The 20,927-nt window shown below is 47.0% G+C and overlaps 1 protein-coding gene across 1 annotated transcript in view; it reads right to left on the reverse strand.

The window, feature by feature from the left end:
* The window catches only part of HPCAL1 (hippocalcin like 1), a 160,874-nt gene that overhangs the window by 23,903 nt on the left and 116,044 nt on the right, over positions 1–20,927 (reverse strand). Inside the window, exon 3 of the mRNA XM_038750172.1 lies at positions 18,194–18,272. The gene's annotated coding sequence lies outside the window, so the exon portion shown is untranslated. The remainder of the gene's footprint in view (positions 1–18,193; positions 18,273–20,927) is intronic.

Genomic DNA, 20,927 nt, shown 5'->3' on the forward strand with positions numbered 1-20,927 from the left:
AAGTAGTTTACCATTGCCTTCTTCTGTGCAGTAAACTCGAGTCTCCACCCTCGACTTCTGTGCTGCTGCTGCCCAGCACAGGTGAGGTTTGACTTGATCATCAATCATCATCATCAATCGTATTTATTGAGCGCTTACTGTGTGCAGAGCACTGTACTAAGCACTTGGGAAGTACAAATTGGCAACATATAGAGACAGTCCCTACCCAACAGTGGGCTCACAGTCTAAAAGGGGGAGACAAAACCAAACACACTAACAAAATAAAATAGAATAGATATGTACAAGCAAAATAAATAGAGTAATAAATATGTACAAACATATATACATATATACAGGTATATACATATATACAGGTATATGTATATATATACACACATATACTTGATGCAGATTGCCTTCCACTCGCTAGCCACTGCCCAAGCTAGGAAAGGAATGGATATGCCTCATTGACTCTCCCTCCCAAACCGCTTAGTACAGTGCTCTGCACACAGTAAGCGCTCAATAAATATGATTGAATGAATGAATGGAACTCTCCAGGTGCAATCCCAAGATGGGTGTTGAGGGCTTACTATGTGTTAAACACTATTCTGAGCACTGGGGTACATACAAGATAATCAGGCTGGACAAATCCCTGTCCCACATGGGGCTCACAGTCTAGGTATGAGGGAGTAGGATTTACTCTTCATTCTACAGATGAGGCAAGTGAGGCCCAGAGAAGTTAAATGACTTGCTCAAGGTCACACAGCAGGCAAGAGGAGAAGTAGCATGGCCCAGTAGAAAGAGCATGGGCCTGGGAGTTAGAGGACCTGGGTTCAAATTCTGACTCCATCCCTTGCCCACTGTGTGATCTCGGGCATGTCATTTCACTTCTCTTGCCTCAGTTACCTAATTCATCAAAAGAGGATTAAGACTGTGAGCCCTATGTGGGACATGGACTGCCTCCAACCTGATTAACTGGTATCAAGCCCAACACTTAGTACAGCACCTGGCACATAGTAAATGCTTAATGAATACCATAAAAAAATGTCAGAGACAGGCTTAGAACCCAGGTCCTTTGGATCCCAGCCTCATGTTTTATCCACTAAGCTATGCTGCTTCCCTTTATTGTACTTTCTTTAGCATAGTGTTCAAGACACTCAATAAATATTACTGATTGATCGACTAATAATGCTAGAGGCAACAGCAGGAGTGGTTTCTGCAGGCCAGAACAGTTTCAAACTACTTATTTCTCTCCCAGCTATTTACCTTTCCTCACCCTGGGACAATGACAACTCCCAAATTATGACCTATTCATCCCCTAGCATGCACAAACACTGCATCCTGTGGGATAACCTCTGCCTCTCCCCATTCACCTCATCACAGCCCTCATTCTCCTCTCTCCAACCAACAAACACCTCATCCCGGGTCTACTTGTTTCCACCCCTCACATCTCCCACCTCCTACTAAAATCGCTTCTGGACGCGCCTTTGCACTGTGAACAAACTCCCCTCCTGCCTCTTTTTGTTATTTATTAGTTGCTTACTTATGTGTCAGGGCACTGTATTAAGCCCTGGGGTAGATACAAGATGATAAGACCGGATTAAGTCCATATCCCATATGGGGTTTACAATCTCAATCCCCATTTTACAGATGAGGTAACTGAAGCACAGAGGAAGTGAAATGACTTGCCCAGGTGACACAGTAGACAGACAATTGGTAGAGGCAGGATTAGAACCCAGGTCCTTCTGATGCCCAGGCCTGGGCTCTATCCACTAGGCCACGCTGCTTCTCCGTTCTTGCTCATTTTGCACTTCTCCCCCAGCCACCTGGCTCACTGTGGATTCATTCATTTATTCATTCATTCATTCAATTGTATTTATTGAGCGCTTACTGTGTGCAGAGCACTGTACTAAGCGCTTGGGAAGTACAAGTTGACACCAGGTGTAGAGCTGCCCAACCTGAGGCCGCCATCTCCCACTCCCTGTGACGCCCAGGGGAAAGGTCAAGGGATCGACCGGCCCCTCAGCCCCCCAGTGCTGTTTTCCCCTTCTCTGACCCCGTCCATCTTGGGCTCTCCGTCTCCCTCCATCACCACATTCAGAGCCAATGTCCTCTGCCTCTTTCTAGTCACCTTCCTCTCCTGACCGACTGGCCCTACCTCTGCATCTGAAGGACTTTGATGCCTTTCTCTCCTTCCTAGTCTTCCTTTCATCACCTGATCTTGAGCGTGATCTTGGGTGAGCGTGCTGACAATGGAGGCCTACCTTCACACCCGTCTGCACTCTGCCCACCTCTTACTCCACTCCACAGTAGCCCCCAACCTCAACCTAGATCTCATCACCACAGGACGCTGCACCTTTTCACACATTATCATTATTATTGCATTTGTATTACATTCTTTTTATTGTATTTATTATGTGTCCAACCCAATTTGCTTGCATCCACCCCAGTGTTTAGTACAGTGCCTGGCACACAGTAAGCGCTTAACAAATACCACAGTTATTACTATTCTTATTACGTGTCATGCACTGTTCTAATTGCTAGGGTAGATACCAATTAATGAGGTCAGATAGCCTCTGTCCCACATGGGGCTCACAGTCTAAGTAGGCAGGAGAACAGGCATTGACTCCCTGTTTTACAGATGAGGAACTGAGGCACAGGGAAGTTAAGTGAATTACCCTAGGTCACATAGCAGACAAGTGGCAGAGCTAGGATCAGAACCCAGATCCCCTGATACCTAGGCCCGTGCCCTTTCCACTGAAGTATTGCTCCTCACTTTTCCACTTATGAACTGCCTGCCAGTCCTCTAGTCTGTAAGCTTGTTGTGGGCAGGGAATGTGTCCGTTTATTGTTCTACTGTACTCGCCCAAGCGCTTAGTACAGTGCTTTGCACACAGTAAGCGCTCAATAAATACAAACTGACTGACTGTCAGTCTCTGCCCATGACTGCCTAATCTGACACAGTCTTCACTTCTGCCCTTTGCCTGTTAAGAGACCTCTAAACTCCATGCTGATCCCAGACTGTTATATCTAAATGGCTTCCCCAACTACTTTATAGGCAAAATAGACAGCCTAAGACACAAACTTTCCCAAGTCTCTCCCTTGCCTCCCCAACAACCTCATCCTCCCACTTCCTCTTCCTCCTCTTTCCTTCCTAGATGCCTCCTCCTGGAAATGTTACTTCACTTTGGCCTCACCGACCCTGGACCCAAGAAGCTTACATTTTAACAGGGGAGAAAGGCACAAAATAACTGACAAAAGAAATGTGGAAGCCATTCTGCATTGCCTAACACCGGTGTCTAATTCTTGCCCCCTCCGAAAGAAAGCTGGCATCACACTGACTCACACAGGAATTGCAAAACATTTCCTGGACTGTGCGTCAAAAACCGAGAGTGCAGACAGCCGTGATCGATCACGGTGGTCCTGAAGAGGAAGTGACAAATTTGGCCACAGAAGGAGGATAAAAGGAGGCAGCTGAAACAGGATAGGAAATGTCATTTGAGAATGGAAATCCCTTTCTTCTAATGGTTCAGTTCATTTTTCTACACCAATTGCATACTCTTCTCATCTCTAAGAGGCAGGGAGCTGGAGGGAGCATGCATTTTAGATAAAGAAACACAAGGGGAGATTCAATAATTTGTCTTGGGTCATCACACATCAGCAGACTTGGGTGCAGAAGACTTGCCTTGAGGCTTCGCTCTCACGGTCTCTCCCTCCGTCATGACTTAACAAAACCACCATCTCTGAATCACATAAGATGCAGTCTAGCGGTCATGGCAGAGGATCATAGGTCGGGATGGAAGGTAACCGTTCCATTTCCCGCTCGGCCCACTTAGTCACGGTGAGACTTGGGGCCATTCCTTCATTTCCTTCATCCTCCCGCCTCGGCACATTCCTCTGAGAACCGAAACCTTGTCCCTTAAGGGGGCCTGAAGAGGTCAGATCTTTTTAAGAGTTCAGAGGCAGATGGAAAGAATTAAGTGGAAGATTCCAATGGAAAAACACGACTGACTGTTTGAGATTCGGTAAGCGGTTTGGTCTTGAACAGGAAATGTTCAGACCTGAATAACCTAGGCAAGGCAAGAGAGAATAAGACAGGAGAGCTATGGGGAGATTAACATTTTTGGAAGGGGGACACTGAAGAACGAGACCAGGGTTTCTGCTCCTATCCTACTCCAAATGCTACTTAAACATTGATCATTTGCTCAAATGAGTGACCAATATTCCTCATCCCTTCCCGGTCTAGAGGGGGAGACAGACATTAGTGGAAATAAATAATTTATAAAATTTATAGATATAGTCACTGACTCCCTCTTTTCTCTTCTTTTTCCCCACTCTCCACCCCAAGTTCACCACCATGTTCGAAAAGGCAAGTTGGCCTCTTTGGGCCGTGCTATGGCAACTAAGCCAAAGAGATAAGGATTCAGCCTTACTCACTGGGGCAGTGGCTGCCTTGAATTAAATTTTGCTTTGGCTGGCAGACCCAATTCTACATTTCAGGAAGTGTCTACCTAGAAGTGCCCCTTCTGAATTCAACCAAACTTGATACTGATGATTTCCAGGAATTCAGAAGTGGCATTTGATTTCAAGGCAGCCGCTGTCCCAATGAGTAATGTTGCAGCTCTACCTCCATAGTTTAGGGGCTACAGCACTGTCCTGGTCAGGGGGCAACCTTTCTTTTCAAACAGGGTGATGAACTTGAGGTGGAGAAAGGGAAGAGGAGAGAAAAGAGGGAGACAGTGAATCTATCTATACATTATGAATTATTTATTTATATTAATGTCTGTCTCTCCCTCTAGACGGTAAGCTTATCGTGGACAGGGACTGTGTCTACCAACTCTGCAGTAAATAGCACTTGGCTACCAGAGCAAAGCAGCCAATTTATCCTTTCTCTGATGTGGAAAATACCTAAGGGAAGGTGTGTTTGTGTATGTGTGTGTCGGGGGAGGGGGGGGGAAGAGAGAGAGAGGAAGAGAAAGAGAGAGAGAGAAAGAGAGAGAGGTCTAATTACTTTACTGAGATGAATCAATCCTGGAAATTGTTGATCTAGAACACCAAGTCTCTGACATTTGGTTCACTCTTGATTGAAGAGAATAGTTTAAACTGTCTTCCTGAGCTGCTGTCTCATGGTATTAGATGCCACGGGAAGATGGCAAATGAAACTCTTAACAAAGGAGAACGAAAAAAGGTATTTTGGGGGCCAAATCTGTTTGGCTGCCTGGATACCATTTATGGAGTCACGCTTTGCGGTTGATGGGAAGCAGCATGGAAGATCACAGGACTAAGAGTCACAGGACCTGGGTTCTAATCCCAGTTCTGCCAATTGCTTGCTGTTTGATCTTGGGCAAGTCACTTAACTTCTCCGTGCCACAGTCACCTCATCTGTAAAATGGGGATTAAAACTGTGAGGCCTATGCGGGACAGGGATTGTGTCCAACCTGATTATTTTGTTTCTTCCTCAGTGCTTAGTACAGTGCTTGGCATATAGTAAGTGCTTAACAAATATCACAATTACTAAATTATTATTATTCTCCCAAGTGCTTAGTACAGTGTTCTACATAGTGTAAGCACTCAATAAATACCATTACTAATAATAAGTAAAAATTTTAATATTCATTAAGCACTTACTATGTGCTATGCACTGTTCTAAGCACTGGGGTACATACAAGGTAATCAGGTTGTCCCACGTGGGGTTCACAGTCTTAATCCCCATTTTACAGATGAAGCAACTGAGGCACAGAGAAGTTAAGTGGCTTGCCCAAGGTCACACAGCAGGCAAGTGGCAGAGCCAGGATTAGAACCCACAACCTCTGACTCTCAAGCGCAGGGTCTTTCCACTAAGCCACGCTGCTTCTCTACAAGGTGGTCAGGTTGTCCCACGTGGGGCTCGCAGTCTTAATCCCCATTTACAGATGAGGTAACTGAGGCACAGAGAAGTGAAGTGATTTGCCCAAAGTCACACAGCTGACAAGTGGTGGAGCTGGGATTAGAACCCACGACCTCTGACTCCCAAGCCCAGGCTCTTGCCACTAAGACACGCTGCTCCTCTGAATATCCTCAGTTTCCATGTGCTTCAGGCTGGGCATCAAATAGAGAGTGGAGTGAATACAAGGGCAGTATTGCCCCTCTTGGTCCAGCAGAGACCTGTCCTCCCCACTGAGTTTCCCTAGGAACAGACAAGGCTTTGGGTAAGGTGCTCAGAACTGAGAGGTGAGCACTCCTTTCTCATACAGGAGAGAGATTTTTCCATTCAACAATTTCTGCTCACCCCATCTCCTCTCCCCAACCCCAACTTCAGACCACTGGCATGGGCAACGGACTCAAGAGGATGCCGGATAGGGGTCCCCTTTAAGTCGCTGGGATTTGGGGCACAAGAAAATCCTCAAGGGGAACGCTTCCACTTCCTCGAGGTGATGTTGGGACTTAGCAAGTGACAGCAGGCTGCTTTCCATTCCAGCCTCCTGCTCCTGGCACACTCCGGGACGGTTTCCTTCCCACTCTCTGAGGGGGAATTGCACAGGGCAAGAAAATACAGTTAAGGATGGAGGAAAAAAACAGAGATCAGAAGAGGCAAGGTGGGAGGGGAGCAAGGTACACTTCCAGTCACATAGTGGGAGCTCAACAGAGGCTGTTGATGACAAAGGGGATGATTCACTCTAAGGAAGGGTGAGAGAGAGAGCATGATTGTTAATGTCAAACTCCACAGAAACAAAATGGAAAAAAAAAAGGCACCAAAACACCTCAGCCACTGGAGACCTCCAAGGTCCATCATCAAGTCTTGGAGGCAGCTTCCAATTTGAACTCTCAGTGGAGGGGGCGGTCCTTTTGCTCTGGGCAACCTTTCAAAGGTGAAGGGTGGGAAAGGGAATATGCCATTTCTCTGCTACAGAGTTTTCATTCTAAAACTCTTTCACTTGGAGGGAAAAAAGAGGCCTAGTTGAGTCATCCTAAATGCTATTTTGTTCTTGTTTAATGTTGCTGGGAGGGAAAGGAAGAAAAAAGACACAATAACCTCAAACTGCATTATGCAAACAGGCACATAAACAGGGTGGTAAAATTTATCCTTTACTGCAATTCATGGCAATTAAAAACAAATAAAGATATGCTATGGTTGGAGAACATGTGTTTATTATAAAGACAAGGAATCCCTTTACTTGTCTCTCTTCTTTTCTTACTACTTTGGGTTGGGGGAAGGGGCAAGAAGTGGCAGGAGAATGACAGCGACTCCAAACCCTCAGGAAAGTCACTTTCATCCTCTATGTACAAGTACTCGGAGTGCCGCATTGGGTTCACTCAGCCTCTCAGAGCCAGCACTTCCTCAGCCCACAACAGGCTCCTCAAGATCACTACCTACGCTGGAGAAGCAGCGTGGCTCAGCGTAAAGAGTTCGGACTTCGGAGTCAGAGGTCATGGGTTCGAATCCCTGCTCGGTCACTTGTCAGCTATGTGACCTTGGGCAAGCCACTTAACTTCTCGGAGCCTCAGTTCCTTCATCTGTACAATGGGGATTATGACTGTGAGCCCCATGTGGGACAACCTGATCACCTTGTATCCTCCCCAGTGCTTAGAACAGTGCTTTGCACATAGTAAGTGCTTAACAAATACCAACATTATTATTATTATTATTACCTAGACTCCCCATGAATGTCCTGACAGCTCACTGTTCCAGTAACTGAGGCATTAGTACCAGCCTGAGGGGTACCCATCAAACCAACCGAGGCCCCCTTCTTTGCAGATGCATCTATGGCACCGGTCCACCAAGTGCTTATAACAGTGCTCTGCACACAGTAAGCGCTCAACGAATACGAATGAATGATGGTCACTAAGCATTTGGAAAAGACTCCGGCATCGTCATTTGTTATATTGTCTTTCTAGGAGCTGCAGATTGTTTTATGTTTCCCTTCCCCTTCATGGCCCATACAAAGCACTTCTTTCCTGCCTTGAGGTCCCCACTTTCCTTTTCTTCACAAATACAGACCCTTTCCCTTTCCAAGTACGGAGCCTCTACTTGCGCACCCCCGCTCCTCCTCCCCCCACACCTGTGCACCAGTTTCCTGGTTCCCAATCCCTCTGCCCGCTTACCATCTTCTGAGTCCAAGGTGAGGACACAAGCTCCATTTCCTAATCTATTTACTGGTACCCAGATCCTTAGCCAGGAGCCACAACCACTCTCGGGAGTCTAGATGAATTTATTCACCACTTGCTTATATGGGCAAGAAGAGACAGGTGAGGCAACTCTCCCACTCCCCACCCCCCACCCCATTTGCACCTGTACCTTTTTGTTGGCCTAGCCCTTCAGGGGTGAGGGGAGATGTCTTCAGGCATGTTTAGATTACTGCTCAATACTGGGTTGCGGCCAGGTGGGTGTGGTGCTATTTTAACCCTAGACCTTGCCTTTGAAGATTGAGTTTTGTGGGTAACATCCACAGGGAACTTAATTGCATTTTCAATCCCTTTCTAAAATTATTCTTCCCTAACATGATAGCTCAAAATTTGTTTTCCTCAATGCTCCTAGATCTCCAGTTAAAGTATGAGCACGTCTACTGTACAGCCCAATTGCATTTACCTGCTACTGCAGGAAAACTGATTGAGTTTTGGGGAGTGTGGAGGGGAAAGGGAGGAAGGAGGACACTTAATTCCATGGGGTGACACAAGACTGTCCGTGTCCAGACCCTCCAGGGACCATTATACAGGGAGGAGGCACCCCAAAACCAGGGACTGCCTTCAGGATTCCCAAAGTTTAACCAAAGGCTGAAATCTGCCTTTTTTCAGAGAATCCTACTGGCTGACCGTGCACAGCTGGCCTTTCGGCATTCTCCTTCCCATTTGCAGTCTCTTCCCCTCAGAGGGACCTGACAATAAGGATTTACAATTAGCCTGTGCAAAAAACACAGACAAATCCAAGCCTCTGTGGAAAGCCTAAGGGCTTCAGGCAGGCTGGCAGGTCACTTATCATGTTGGCAAGTTCAGAGAAATAAAGGAGAGCTAATCTTAATGAGGCATTCCTGTCCCCCCCCGCCCCCACCCTCCAGCCCCACTTTATGCCCCAAATCACAAAGACAGATGTCTACTCTCTGGGGCAGTGATCCTCAATCCTGTGGTCTCCCTCTGGCAGCCAAGGTTCATTCTTCTCCCAAAGACCCACGCCTGAAGAGAGGAAGGAGTGATGCTGGCTGTCCATTCCTGGCCTGGAGCGGGCTGTTCACTGAACGGGGTTGGGTGGCGGTTGGCCCGCTCTAAAAAGAGCACCATCACAGCCCCCCAGGAAGGGCCCAAAGCAGCGGAGAAAACCTCAAGGGGGTGGCCGTGGGAGCAGGGTGACTCGGCGTCACCTGGCAGTCCCTTGCAGGCCAGCAGTGGCCTGGGGGGTCACTCCTGGAGAAACACTGCTCTATGGTAAAGGTGATTCAAATGACAGAAAGCATTTACTTCTAAGCAGGCGGTCCACCTGAGCCCACATCACTGGCCAGTGAGAGGTTTTCCAAGTTTGCCAATGGGAGGCTCCTCTCATCTGCCCCAGAGAACACGGCTAGGCTGAAGGTATCTGGGGTACAACTTGGGGCTACTAGGCCTCTGAGGAGACTCTGGGCATCACTGCTGGGCTCTAAAGCCAGGATGTGGTTTTGCTCTCTCTCTTTTTTTTGTAGTATTTAAGTGCTGATGATGGGCACACACCTTTACTCCCACAACCCTTACTAAATCCTTCTGAGTATTATATTCCTCCTCAAAATTCTCCAGTGGCTACCAATCAATCTGCACATCAAGCAGAAACTCCTCACCCTCGGCTTCAGGGCTGTCCATCACCTCGCCCCCTCTTACCTCACCTCCCTTCTCTCCTTCTACAGCCCAGCCCGCACCCTCCACTCCTCTGCTGCTAATCTCCTCACCGTACCTCGTTCTTGCCTGTCCCTCCATCGACCACCGGCCCACGTCATCCCTCGGGCCTGTAATGCCCTCCCTCTGCCCATCCACCAAGCTAGCTCTCTTCCTCCCTTCAAGGCCCTACTGAGAGCTCACCTCCTCCAGGAGGCCTTCCCAGACTGAGCCCCTTCCTTCCTCTCACCCTCATCCCCCTCTCCATCCCCCCATCTTACCTCCTTCCCTTCCCCACAGCACCTGTATATGTATATATGTTTGTACATATTTATTACTCTATTTATTTTACTTGTACATACCTATTCTATTTATTTTATTTTGTTAGCATGTTTGGTTTTGTTGTCTGTCTCCCCATTTTAGACTGTGAGCCCACTGTTTGGTAGGGACTGTCTCTATATGTTGCCAACTTGTACTTCCCAAGCGCTCAGTACAGTGCTCCGCACACAGTAAGCGCTCAATAAATACGATTGATTGATTGATTGATATTCACTGATGGCTTACCAAATGGGTGAGGGCACTGGACTGCCCAATTTATCCACTTTCATCTCCCATTACACCCCGCTCCCACTCTCCTCCCGCCATCACACCCAATTATGTTATTTGTTATATGGTTACTATGTATCAAGCACTGTTCTAAGCACTGGGGTAGACAGATACGTTATTGGGTTGGACACAGTCCCTGATATGCATGGGACACCCTAAGTAGGAGGGAGCAGGATTTAATCCTCATTTTACAGATGAGGAAACTGAGGTGCAGAGGAGTGAAGTGACTTGCCCAAGGCTAAGCAGCACACACAATCTGGATTAGAACCCAGGTTCTCTCAACTCCCAGGCCCATGCTCTTTCTACGAGGCCACATTGCTTTTTCTTAAGCCTCCCTACTCGCAGTGTTCATTGTGAGCAGATAATTAGTCTGTTTATTATTATATTGTACTCTCCCAAGTACTTAGTACAGTGCTCTGCACACAGTAAGCGCTCAATAAATACAACTGACTGTTTCATTCTCCCACTGCCACCCTCTTGCTCATGTCTTCCCTTCTGCTTGGAACTCCCTTCTGTCTCACATCTGACAAACTAGAGTTCTCCCTATTTTCAAAGCTTTCTGAAATAATGTCTCCTCCAGGAGGCCGTCTGTGATTAATTTCTAATCTCCTGTGATTATATTCACCCTATTGCTTGTTCAGCACTCTGAGCCTCTTAAGCACTTAAATACTCCTGTAGCACAGACATATTATTACAAACACTAAGCTGATACATTAATTTTTATACCTATTTCCTTTGCTTCCTTCTTCTTGTCTGTAATTTATTTTAGTGTTAGTCCTGCCAGAGAGCAAGTTTCCTGAGGGCAGAGATCATGTCGACTAATTTTTTTGTACTCTCCCAAGCGCTTAGTACTGTGCTCTGCACCTACAAGTCCCTCAATAAATACTCTTAATTGATTGATTGCTGCTGTTGAGGTCTTGAAGATATTCCGTTCTGTCACCACAGACTGCACCTGTTCTCTTCCCTCCCCACCAGCTCACAAAGCATGCCACTGGGCCCAGGGATACTGGGTGAGAGTGTGGATGACTCCATGCAAAACATCACTCCTGCAAAGACGAAGCAAGTGGATACCTCACCCCTCTTAACCATCGGTGTCTGAGCAATGCTCGACCGAATTGAAGGAAGCCAGAAAAGAGGCACTGCTCTATTTTCATGGGCAAAGTGTGCAAGGGACTATCTCTCAAAGACATTCACATTCACAGACTCAAGTCTCACCATGGGCAGTGCCATCTTCAAATCAGAGGGCAACTTTATAGAACTCTGTGCCATAGCACTGTGCTGAGGACTGGGGAGCGATATAAGATAATCAGGTTGGACAGAGTTATGGCCCCACACAGCGGGACTCATGTCCATTTCACATGGGAGGAAACCGAGGCACAGAGAGGACAAGTGTTTTGGCAGACCAGTGGCAGAGCTAGAATGACTCCCCCAATCTCTGGGGTCAGTCTGGGGGCTTGATCATCCCCGGGCACCTTAAATCCTGGAAGCTGTATAAAGCCACCCTCCTGAGCAATGCACTCCCTCAATCAATCAATTGTATTTATTGAGTGCTTACTGTGTGCAGAGCACTGTACTAAGCGCTTGGGAAGTACAAGTTGGCAACATATAGAGACGGTCCCTACCCAAAAGTGGGCTCACAGTCTAGAAGGGGGAGACAGAGAACAAAACCAAACATATTAACAAAATAAAATAGAATAGATATGTACAAGTAAAATAAATAGAGTAATAAATATGTACAAACATATATATATATATACAGGTGCTGTGGGGAAGCGAAGGAGGTAAGGCAGGGTGGATGGAGAGGGGGAGGAGGGGGAGAGGAAGTAGGGGGCTCAGTCTGGGAAGGCCTCCTGGAGGAGGTGAGCTCTCAGTAGGGCCTTGAAGGGAGGAAGAGAGCTAGCTTGGCAGATGTTGGGAGGGAGGGCATTCCAGGCCAGGGGGATGAAGTGGGCTGGGGGTTGACGGCGAGACAGGCGAGAATGAGGTACAGTGTCACCTCTTTCTGCTGCCCTGCTAGGCCACGGTGACCTCAAGGCTAGGGGAGCCTCAGATAGCAGTGGATCAGAATTCCCTACTCCCTGATCTGTGGGTGCTACTCCTCATCAGGGCAACACCAAGGAGGGCAAAATGTATGTGGAACTAGACCATTGCTAACTGCAACAGTGATGTCACGTCTCTTGGTTCCAGCTCCCCTCTTCTACTTAGGGCGGCAGGGTCATGATCACGCCACCCCCAAGGCAGCCCCTACTAATCCTCAAAGACTCTAACTGAAAATGCTGCACATGTCACATCCCACCTATACAGGTGTACGACTGCCAAAAGCCAGGCTCTGCATCATGGGCTGTCAATTCCAGTTCTCAGAGAATATATCGCTCATTCCTGTGCCAATTAAGCTTACAAAAATATAATCGGTTTTAGGAACTGATCCCATCAACAGACCTGCTCTCTGTCCCCAGATTCACCTAGAAAGCCACTGTGGAGAACCTACACACACACCAATTAACAAACAGAAAAGACAAATGTGTTTCATTTGCTCATCAGAGCGGACCTGGCCCCAACTCCCACAGTGCATCCAAGCCTGCAATCCTGGCATTCTCCTTGTGCAATGAAATGGAAGTATCCAAACTGCTACCTTGCTGGCTCAATCACTCATCCTATCCCAACTGGATTACTGCATCAGCCTCCTCTCTGATCTCCCATCTTCCTGCCTCTCCCCACTTCAGTCTATACTTCAGTCTGCTGCCTGGATTATCTCTGTGCAGAAACGCTCTGGACATGTTACTCCCCTCCTCAAAAATCTCCAGTTGCTGGCTGTCAACCTATGAATCAAGCAAAAACTCCTCACTCTCGGCTTCAAGGCTCTCCATCACCTCGCTCCCTCCTACCTCACCTCCTGTCTTTCCTTCTACAGCCCAGCCCACACCATCCACTCCTCTGCAGCAAACCTCTCCACTGTACCTTGTTCTCGCCTGTCCCGCCATCGACCCCTGGGCCATGTCCTCCCCATGGCCTGGAATGTCCTCCCTCCACACATCTGCCAAGCTAGCTCTCTTCCTCCCTTCAAAGCCCTATTGAGAGCTCACCTCCTCCAGGAGGCCTTCCCAGACTAAGTCCCCTTTTTCCACTCCTCCTCCACATCCCCCCGCCTTACCTCCTTCCCCTCCCCCAGCACCTGTATATATATTTGTACAGATTTATTACTCTATTTTACTTGTACATATTTACTATTTATTTTGTTAATGGTGTGCATATAGCTTTAATTCTATTTGTTCTGACGATTTTGACACCTGTCTACATGTTTTGTTTTGTCTTCCCCTTCTAGACTGTGAGCCTGTTGTTGGGTAGGGACCGTCTCTATATGTTGCCGACTTGAACTTCCCAAGTGCTTAGTACAGTGCTCTGCACACAGTAAGCACTCAATAAATATGACTGACTGACTGAATGAATGAATGAACAGAGGCAAAAGGCAAACGGGGTGGGAGAAAGAATCGGTTTCCCTGAGAGGCCACGGGCTGGCAGGATTAGACGGCATGCACCAGAAGCCACAGAGCATGAGGGGAGTAAGAAAGCACCCCCTCCGATTGGGCTGAGAGCTTGGGGGTGGGCATGAGTCCTGGGAAGGAAAACAAAAGCTTCCTCGAGACCTTGGAAGTAAAATGATTTCTTGATTGCTATAGTACAAAAGCAACTAAGCCTTAACTTGACCACAAGGCTGGTTTCTGAGATAATTATATGGCTGTACACAATCCAAAAATGGAGCAGGCAATCTATCGTATCAGCCCCCGCCCCGTTCACCCTGCCCACTCAAAAACTAAGACATTCCTGCCGCCCCTGTCCACCGCTGGCAAAGTATGGGGAGCAGAAACAAGCCGGGTTTGGCTTATGAAAATAAGATCGGTGCTTTAAAAAATAAAACAAAGCAAACAACCCATGGATTTTGACTTTTAAATTAGCCTTAATGCCCATTACCAAAAGGAGAGACCTTCTTGGGAAATAGAAGTTAGTGTACCTTCTAATAATGTACCACTTACCAAGTCCAGGGAATTCCGCTCCTTACACAACCCCACCGGCCCCAAGCATTATGAGAGCTCTAATGAAATTCACCTAAAAACATACTTGAGGTAAATGAAGTGGGCTATGTCACATGACTAGAGGCTTCTAGGTTGAGTGCAGTCTGTTGCCATTAAAGATCGCTGAGTGGCAAGCTGTGAGTGACATCTGGTACTATTCACCTCTGTCCCCATGGCCACTTTTCGGCCACAGGGATGGCCTGGAAGTGGTGGAAGTGCAGCTTTCTTAGCTACCTCCTGCCCGCTCTCTGGTCCCTCCCAGCTGAGGCAGACAGAACTAGGCAAGTACGTTTGTCTAGGCATCCTAGAAGATGGAGGAAAAATTGGATGTTGGGAAGGGTTCCCTAAAGGAATACTTGCTATGGTTCCTGGCCATGCGGACTGTGTCTGGTCCAGGGCTGGAAGTAGCCATGAACGGATCGGGTCTGGTCAAAGAAAGAGTCCCAGAATGGCCATATGAAAACCATCTCTCATTGTTCAGGTGGTTTGATGGCTCAGAGCTGCAGGTCAGAATGAGTAGAGGGCAGAAGAGGGGCACTCCCACACAGCTCTCAGCTACTTAGTGCCCATGGGCTCTATAACCATGGTGAGCCACTGGGGCTTGGAGCTTAAATGGGCCTCAGCTGTTGCATGGCTCCACTCAGGTGGGAACCTCACAATCCAGGGCAGCAAACTCTCAGCCCAGGGTTTTGGGGTGGGGAAAGGAGAGGACAGAACATGTGAGGATGGGATACTGGGTCCGGTTTCCTTCTCTACTGGTCTGGGAGCTCACTCCCCCTTCCCGGCTGACCAGCACCGAACCAGGATTTTCTGAGCTGGAATGGCCAGGGCTTTAGAGAAGCAGCGTGGCTTAGGAGAGAAGCAGCATAGCTTCATGGCAACAGCCCGGGCTTGGGAGTCAGAGGTCATGGGTTCTAATCCCAGCTGTGCCACCCGTCTGCTGTGTGATCTTAGGCAAGTCACTTAACTTCTCTGTGCCTCAGTTACCTCACCTGTAAAATGGGGAGTAAGGCTTCACATGGGGACACGTGGGACACTAATTCCCACATGGGACAACCTGATTACCTTGTATCTACCCCAGTGCTTAAAAAACAGTGCTTGGCATATAGTAGGCGTTTAACAAATACCATTATTATTATTATTATTATTATTATTATTATTATTTAGCTGCTGTTTTTGTTTAAGCAGAGGATGCTGAGAGGCTATGGTTCCTGCTCTCCTCCTGCACCTTGATCCTCAGATCCCTACATGTGGGGGTCCAACAGCTTGAATGTACCCAGGAACAAAAGACACCTTCAGGTTTGTGCTCCTCCCCCCATGCCACCATCCCTGAGGCCAGGCAAGAGATGGAGGGGTCTGTGGCAGGGAGAGTGGAGGGCCACTGTATGCTGTCTTACCACTGCCACTCCTGCTCCGACAGCTCATTGAACAAGAGGGCCAAGGCTGGAGGTGTTTTTTGTAGGGAAGGAGTAGGGTGAGTGAGGGGAGAGTGATCCTCCCCCTCCCCATCCCCCCCACCTTACCTCATTCCCCTCCCCACAGCACCTGTATATTTGTTTGTACATATTTATTCCTCTATTTATTTTACTTGTACATATTTACTATTCTATTTATTTCATTTTGTTAATATGTTTTGTTTCGTTGTCTGTCTCCCCCTTCTAGACTGTGAGCCCGCTGTTGGGTAGGGACCGTCTCTATATGTTGCCAACTTGTACTTCCCAAGCACTTAGTACAGTGCTCTGCACACAATAAGCGCTCAATAAATACGATTGAATGAATGAATCTTCTAATCATTTAATGCTACTTATGGTATTTGTTAAGCGCTTACTCTGTACCAAGCACTCTTCCAAGCCCTGGGGTAGACACAGGTTAATCAGGTTGGACACAGTCCCTGCCCCACATACTAAAGTAGAGGGAGTAGGATTGAATCCCCATTTCACATGAGGAAACTGAGGCGCAGAGAAGAAAAGTGAAGTGACTTGCCCAAGGTCAGGGAGCAGACAAATGGAGGAGCTGGGATTAAAACTCAGGTCCTCTGACTCCCAGGACTGTGCTCCTTTCACTACGCCACCCGGCTTTCCCGTTTCATTTCATTTTTTGTTAAGTCTCTTTGGGGAGGGGATGGAAGAAGAGCAAGGTGGGTGAGAAGCCTAAATAGTCCATGTGAGGTTTTGTAGATGGCAGAGATGAGTTGGGCATTAGGAGAGGTGAAAATCAGGGGCCAAGGGAAGGAAGCATTAGGTCATTCCAGCATGATCCTTGATCAGGTAACGGGATACACTCATTCTCCAAGAGTCCACAATTGATGTAAAACAGGACAGAAATTGAGAAAGGGATGGGGGAAGAGGCTATACCCTTATGAAAGTTGAGCTGTCTTTCTAGTTGATGAATAACAAAGTCGGCTGACTGATGTGTATTGGTATACAGCTTTACTGGACATGGATCCTAAGCTACTGGGGCCCTTGAAATAAGAGGGGAACAGCAGCAGGTCAATCAATAAATCAATGGTATTTATTGAGTGCTGACTGCGTGCAGGGCACTGTAATAATAACAATAATAATGATGAATAATTATGGTACTTGTTAAGCACTTACTACATGCCAAGCACTGGGAAAGATACAAGGTAGTCAGGTTGGACACAGTTCCTGTCCCGCATGGGACTCACCCTCTTAATCCCCATTTTACAGATGAGGTAACTGAGGCCCAGAGAAGTAAAGGGACTTGCTCAAAGTCACACAGCAGACAGGTGGCTGAGTCGGGATTAGAACCCAGGTCCTTCTGACTCCCAAGCCCTCTCCACTAAGCCATGCTGCTTCTTCTGCTTACTGTACTAAGAACTTGGGAGAGTAGAATATAACAGTCAGTAAACACGTTCCCTACATACAAAGACCATCTGGTGGTTACAGGGAAGCCAATGGCATTTACTGAATGCCTTAAAACAAATTACTAAACTAAGTGCTAAAGAGGGTACAATAGAAGCAGGACACTAGTAGCTGGCCTCCCTCTAGACTATAAGCTCATTGTGGGAAGGTAACGTGCCTGCCAACTCTGGTGTACTATACTCTCCCAAGCAATCAATCAATCAATTGTATTTATTGAGTGCTTACTGTGTGCAGAGCACTGTACTAAGCGCTTGGGAAGTACAAATTGGCAATATATACAGTCCCTACCCAACAGTGGGCTCACAGTCTAAAATGGGGAGACAGAGAATAAAACCAAACATACTAACAAAATAAAATAGAATAGATATGTACAAGTAAAATAAATAGAGTAATAAATATGTACAAACATATACATATATACAGGTGCTGTGGGGAAGGGAAGGAGGTAAGATGCGGGGGATGGAGAGGGGGACGAGGGGGAGAGTATAGTGATCTGAACACAGTAAACACTCGACAAATACCACAGATTGACTTATAATTTATGATCTACTACTAGAGATAGACACACAAAGTATTTACAAATAGTGAAATAGAAGCAAGTGGAAGAACAAGGATATAATGGGTATTAACACAAGTATATCAGGATGAAATAGTTGGCATATACAAATACCCATATTTTCATGTTCTTAATTAAGAGAGGGACCATGTCCAATTACCACCTGTGAATTCTTTCTTAGTGCTCTGCACTCAATAAGTGCTGATAAACTCTCCTATGACGACTCTGTGTTAATGACGAAGGCTTTAGTGCCAAACCGATCTTTAGTAGGGTGGACTAAAACTTACCCAAAGCCACCAAGATTTAGTGCCGCAGGTGGAATTAGAACTCCTGAAGGCTGTCCTCCTTGATCACTGCACCATGCCCCTAGAAGAAACAATACGGATGGGTAAGTATTTCCAAATCCACGCCAGTCCTCAAATTTATTTATTCTTTTCCAAAATAAACCAAGCAGCGCACATCGCTTCTGTCACTCAGAAAAATGAAATCAGTGAAAAATCTTTATATGGTGATTTGTGCTGAGCACATATTCTCTGGCAGGTTCTACTGAGAGGTAGTTCTTGTCAGAAAGCACCCTTGGCAACGAGCGTGACATAATGATGAAAGACCGGCCACAATACAGTGAATTGGAGTTTGAAATCATTGGCTTTAGGTACAAAGTATTATTACCGGTACTGATCATAGGGGCAGAGAGTGAAAGTGGGCTCACACTGAACAGGGAGCAGGGCAAGACTGGCCGTTCTGATGAGGCCAGATGTTTGCTGCAAGGGGAATGGAGGGCAAAGCGAGGAATGTCAAGCGGCCATGGTAGACACAGTGGATGCTATCAGCTCCACAGGCCAGGCTAGAGCCCGGGTCCTGCTGGCCCAAAGATCAGGATCGGCAGGTCAGGGGCCACCTCTCCCCAGGTCCCAAGCCAGAGCAGTGTCCCAGCCCGGAGCTAGCCCAGCTCACCGAGGGACCCGATGGGGCCACTGGTGGCTGGCAGGCAGCCTGGCACAATAGTCATTCTGGCCCCGGAACCTGGGGAGAGGGCTGATGCCACTCTATGGCTAGGTTTGCTTCTTGGCACACTCCAGTGAGGAGAAGCTCAGCCCCTGAGCAGCAATGGAGCCTAAAGGAAAAGAAAAGTGTATCCACTTTGGAATAATTCAAACCAGAACGGGTGCACTAAAATTTCTTCTTTGAGCAGCCTGCCCTTCCGTTTCAGTTCACCTTACTTCCACCCCTTCGACACAAATCTTGGAAGGCTTACTCCTGAAATAGGTGCCAGCTAATTATCAAATACACTACGGGATGGAAAACGTGAAAAAAATGACCATCCCTCTGTATTCCAGGCAGAGGATACATCTAGTGTCTAGAGATGGGAAGATGATGAATTAGGTTTGCAGACTGCCATAGCAGAACACACGTGACCAACAGCCATGACATTCTCACGCATGACCCACCCATCCCCATTAGGACTGTGAGCCTTTTAGTCTAGTCTTTTAGACTGTGAGCCCACTCTTTTAGACTGTGAGCCCACTGTTGGGTAGGGACTGTCTCTATATGTTGCCAGTGCTCTGCACATAGTAATCGCTCAATAAATACGATTGATTGATTGATTGATTAGGTAGTCCTCTCATTTCTGCTCCGCAATAAAGAAGTTGGAAAAAGGATAAAGCCTTAAATTTTCCACGTAGGAAATCATAATTGCAATATTGCCTACGGTCTGCAATTCTATCCAAAGTTAACATTGTAAAAAAAAACAATATGGGCATATTAAGGGTTCTATTCCAGAAGACAGATGACGCAAAACATCCCATCAATCAATGGTACTGAAGGCTTACTCTGTGCTGAGCATGGTACTACAGACCACAATAAAATATGCACAGTTCCTCTCCTCAAGGAGCTTGTAGTTTAGTGGGGGAGACAGATATTCAAAACAAATTAAGGAAGAGGGAAGCAACCGAGTGCATGTAAAGAAGTGTTGTGGAGGAGGGAGGATAGAGGAGAAAGTACAAACTCAAATGCATAGGAGACGCTAAGGAAGGGAAAATCAAGTCAAGAGATGGGAGATTAATTAGGGACAGACAACTGCTGTAGAGCAGCTAAGGGTTTGCAAATGACTGCTGGAGATAGGAGACATGGGTGACATGACCACTCATCTGGCAACCCTGAAGTCCTGATCATCCAAAAATGACCAGCCGGTCAAGCCCGGCTTTCAGTCAGGGTGGAGTCATGCTACTGTTGCTGCTGCTGCTGGTCAAGCAGCCATTTCAAAGCTTTAATAATAATAATAATAATAATAATAATAATTTTGGTATTTATTAAGCATTTACTATGTGCCAAGCACTGTTCTAAACGCTGGGGGAGATACAAGGTAATCAGGTTGTCTCACATGGGGCTCACAGTCTTAATCCCCATTTTCCAGATGAGGGAACTGAGGCACAGAGAAGTTAAGTGACTTGCCCAAAGTCACACAGCTGATAAGTGGTGGAGCTGGGATTAGAACCCATGACCTCTGACTCACAAGCCCGTGCTCTTTCCACTGAGCCACGCTGCTTTTCTAATGAAGGTACATCTCCAAGGACCCTTCCCTGACAGCCCTCCTCTCCTCTTCTCCCACTCCCTTTGGCTTCACCTGACTTGCTCCCTTCATTCATCCCCTCCCAGCCCCAAGGCACTTATGTATAGATCAGCAATTTATTTGTTTACATATATTACTGTCTGTCTCCCCCTCTACACTGTGAGCTCACTGTGGGCAGGGAATATATCTGTTTTATTGTTACACTTTACTCTCCCAATGACACACAGCTATTCACACAGTAAGCACTCAATAAATGAATGATTGAATGAATGAATGAATGAAGGTAGTCAACTGGAGGAGTGGAGGAGATACTACCAGCTCTCCACTTCCTCCTCCTCCGCCACAGTGGCTGCCACGGTCAGTTCCATGTGCCATTTCTTGGAAATTTTCAGCATAACCGCAACTGCATGCAGGGTGGGCATGCCAGGAATTTGAAGGAAATACTGCCAGCA

This window comes from Tachyglossus aculeatus, chromosome 1 (assembly GCF_015852505.1).
Source record: "Tachyglossus aculeatus isolate mTacAcu1 chromosome 1, mTacAcu1.pri, whole genome shotgun sequence".
NCBI classification, from domain to species: domain Eukaryota; kingdom Metazoa; phylum Chordata; class Mammalia; order Monotremata; family Tachyglossidae; genus Tachyglossus; species Tachyglossus aculeatus.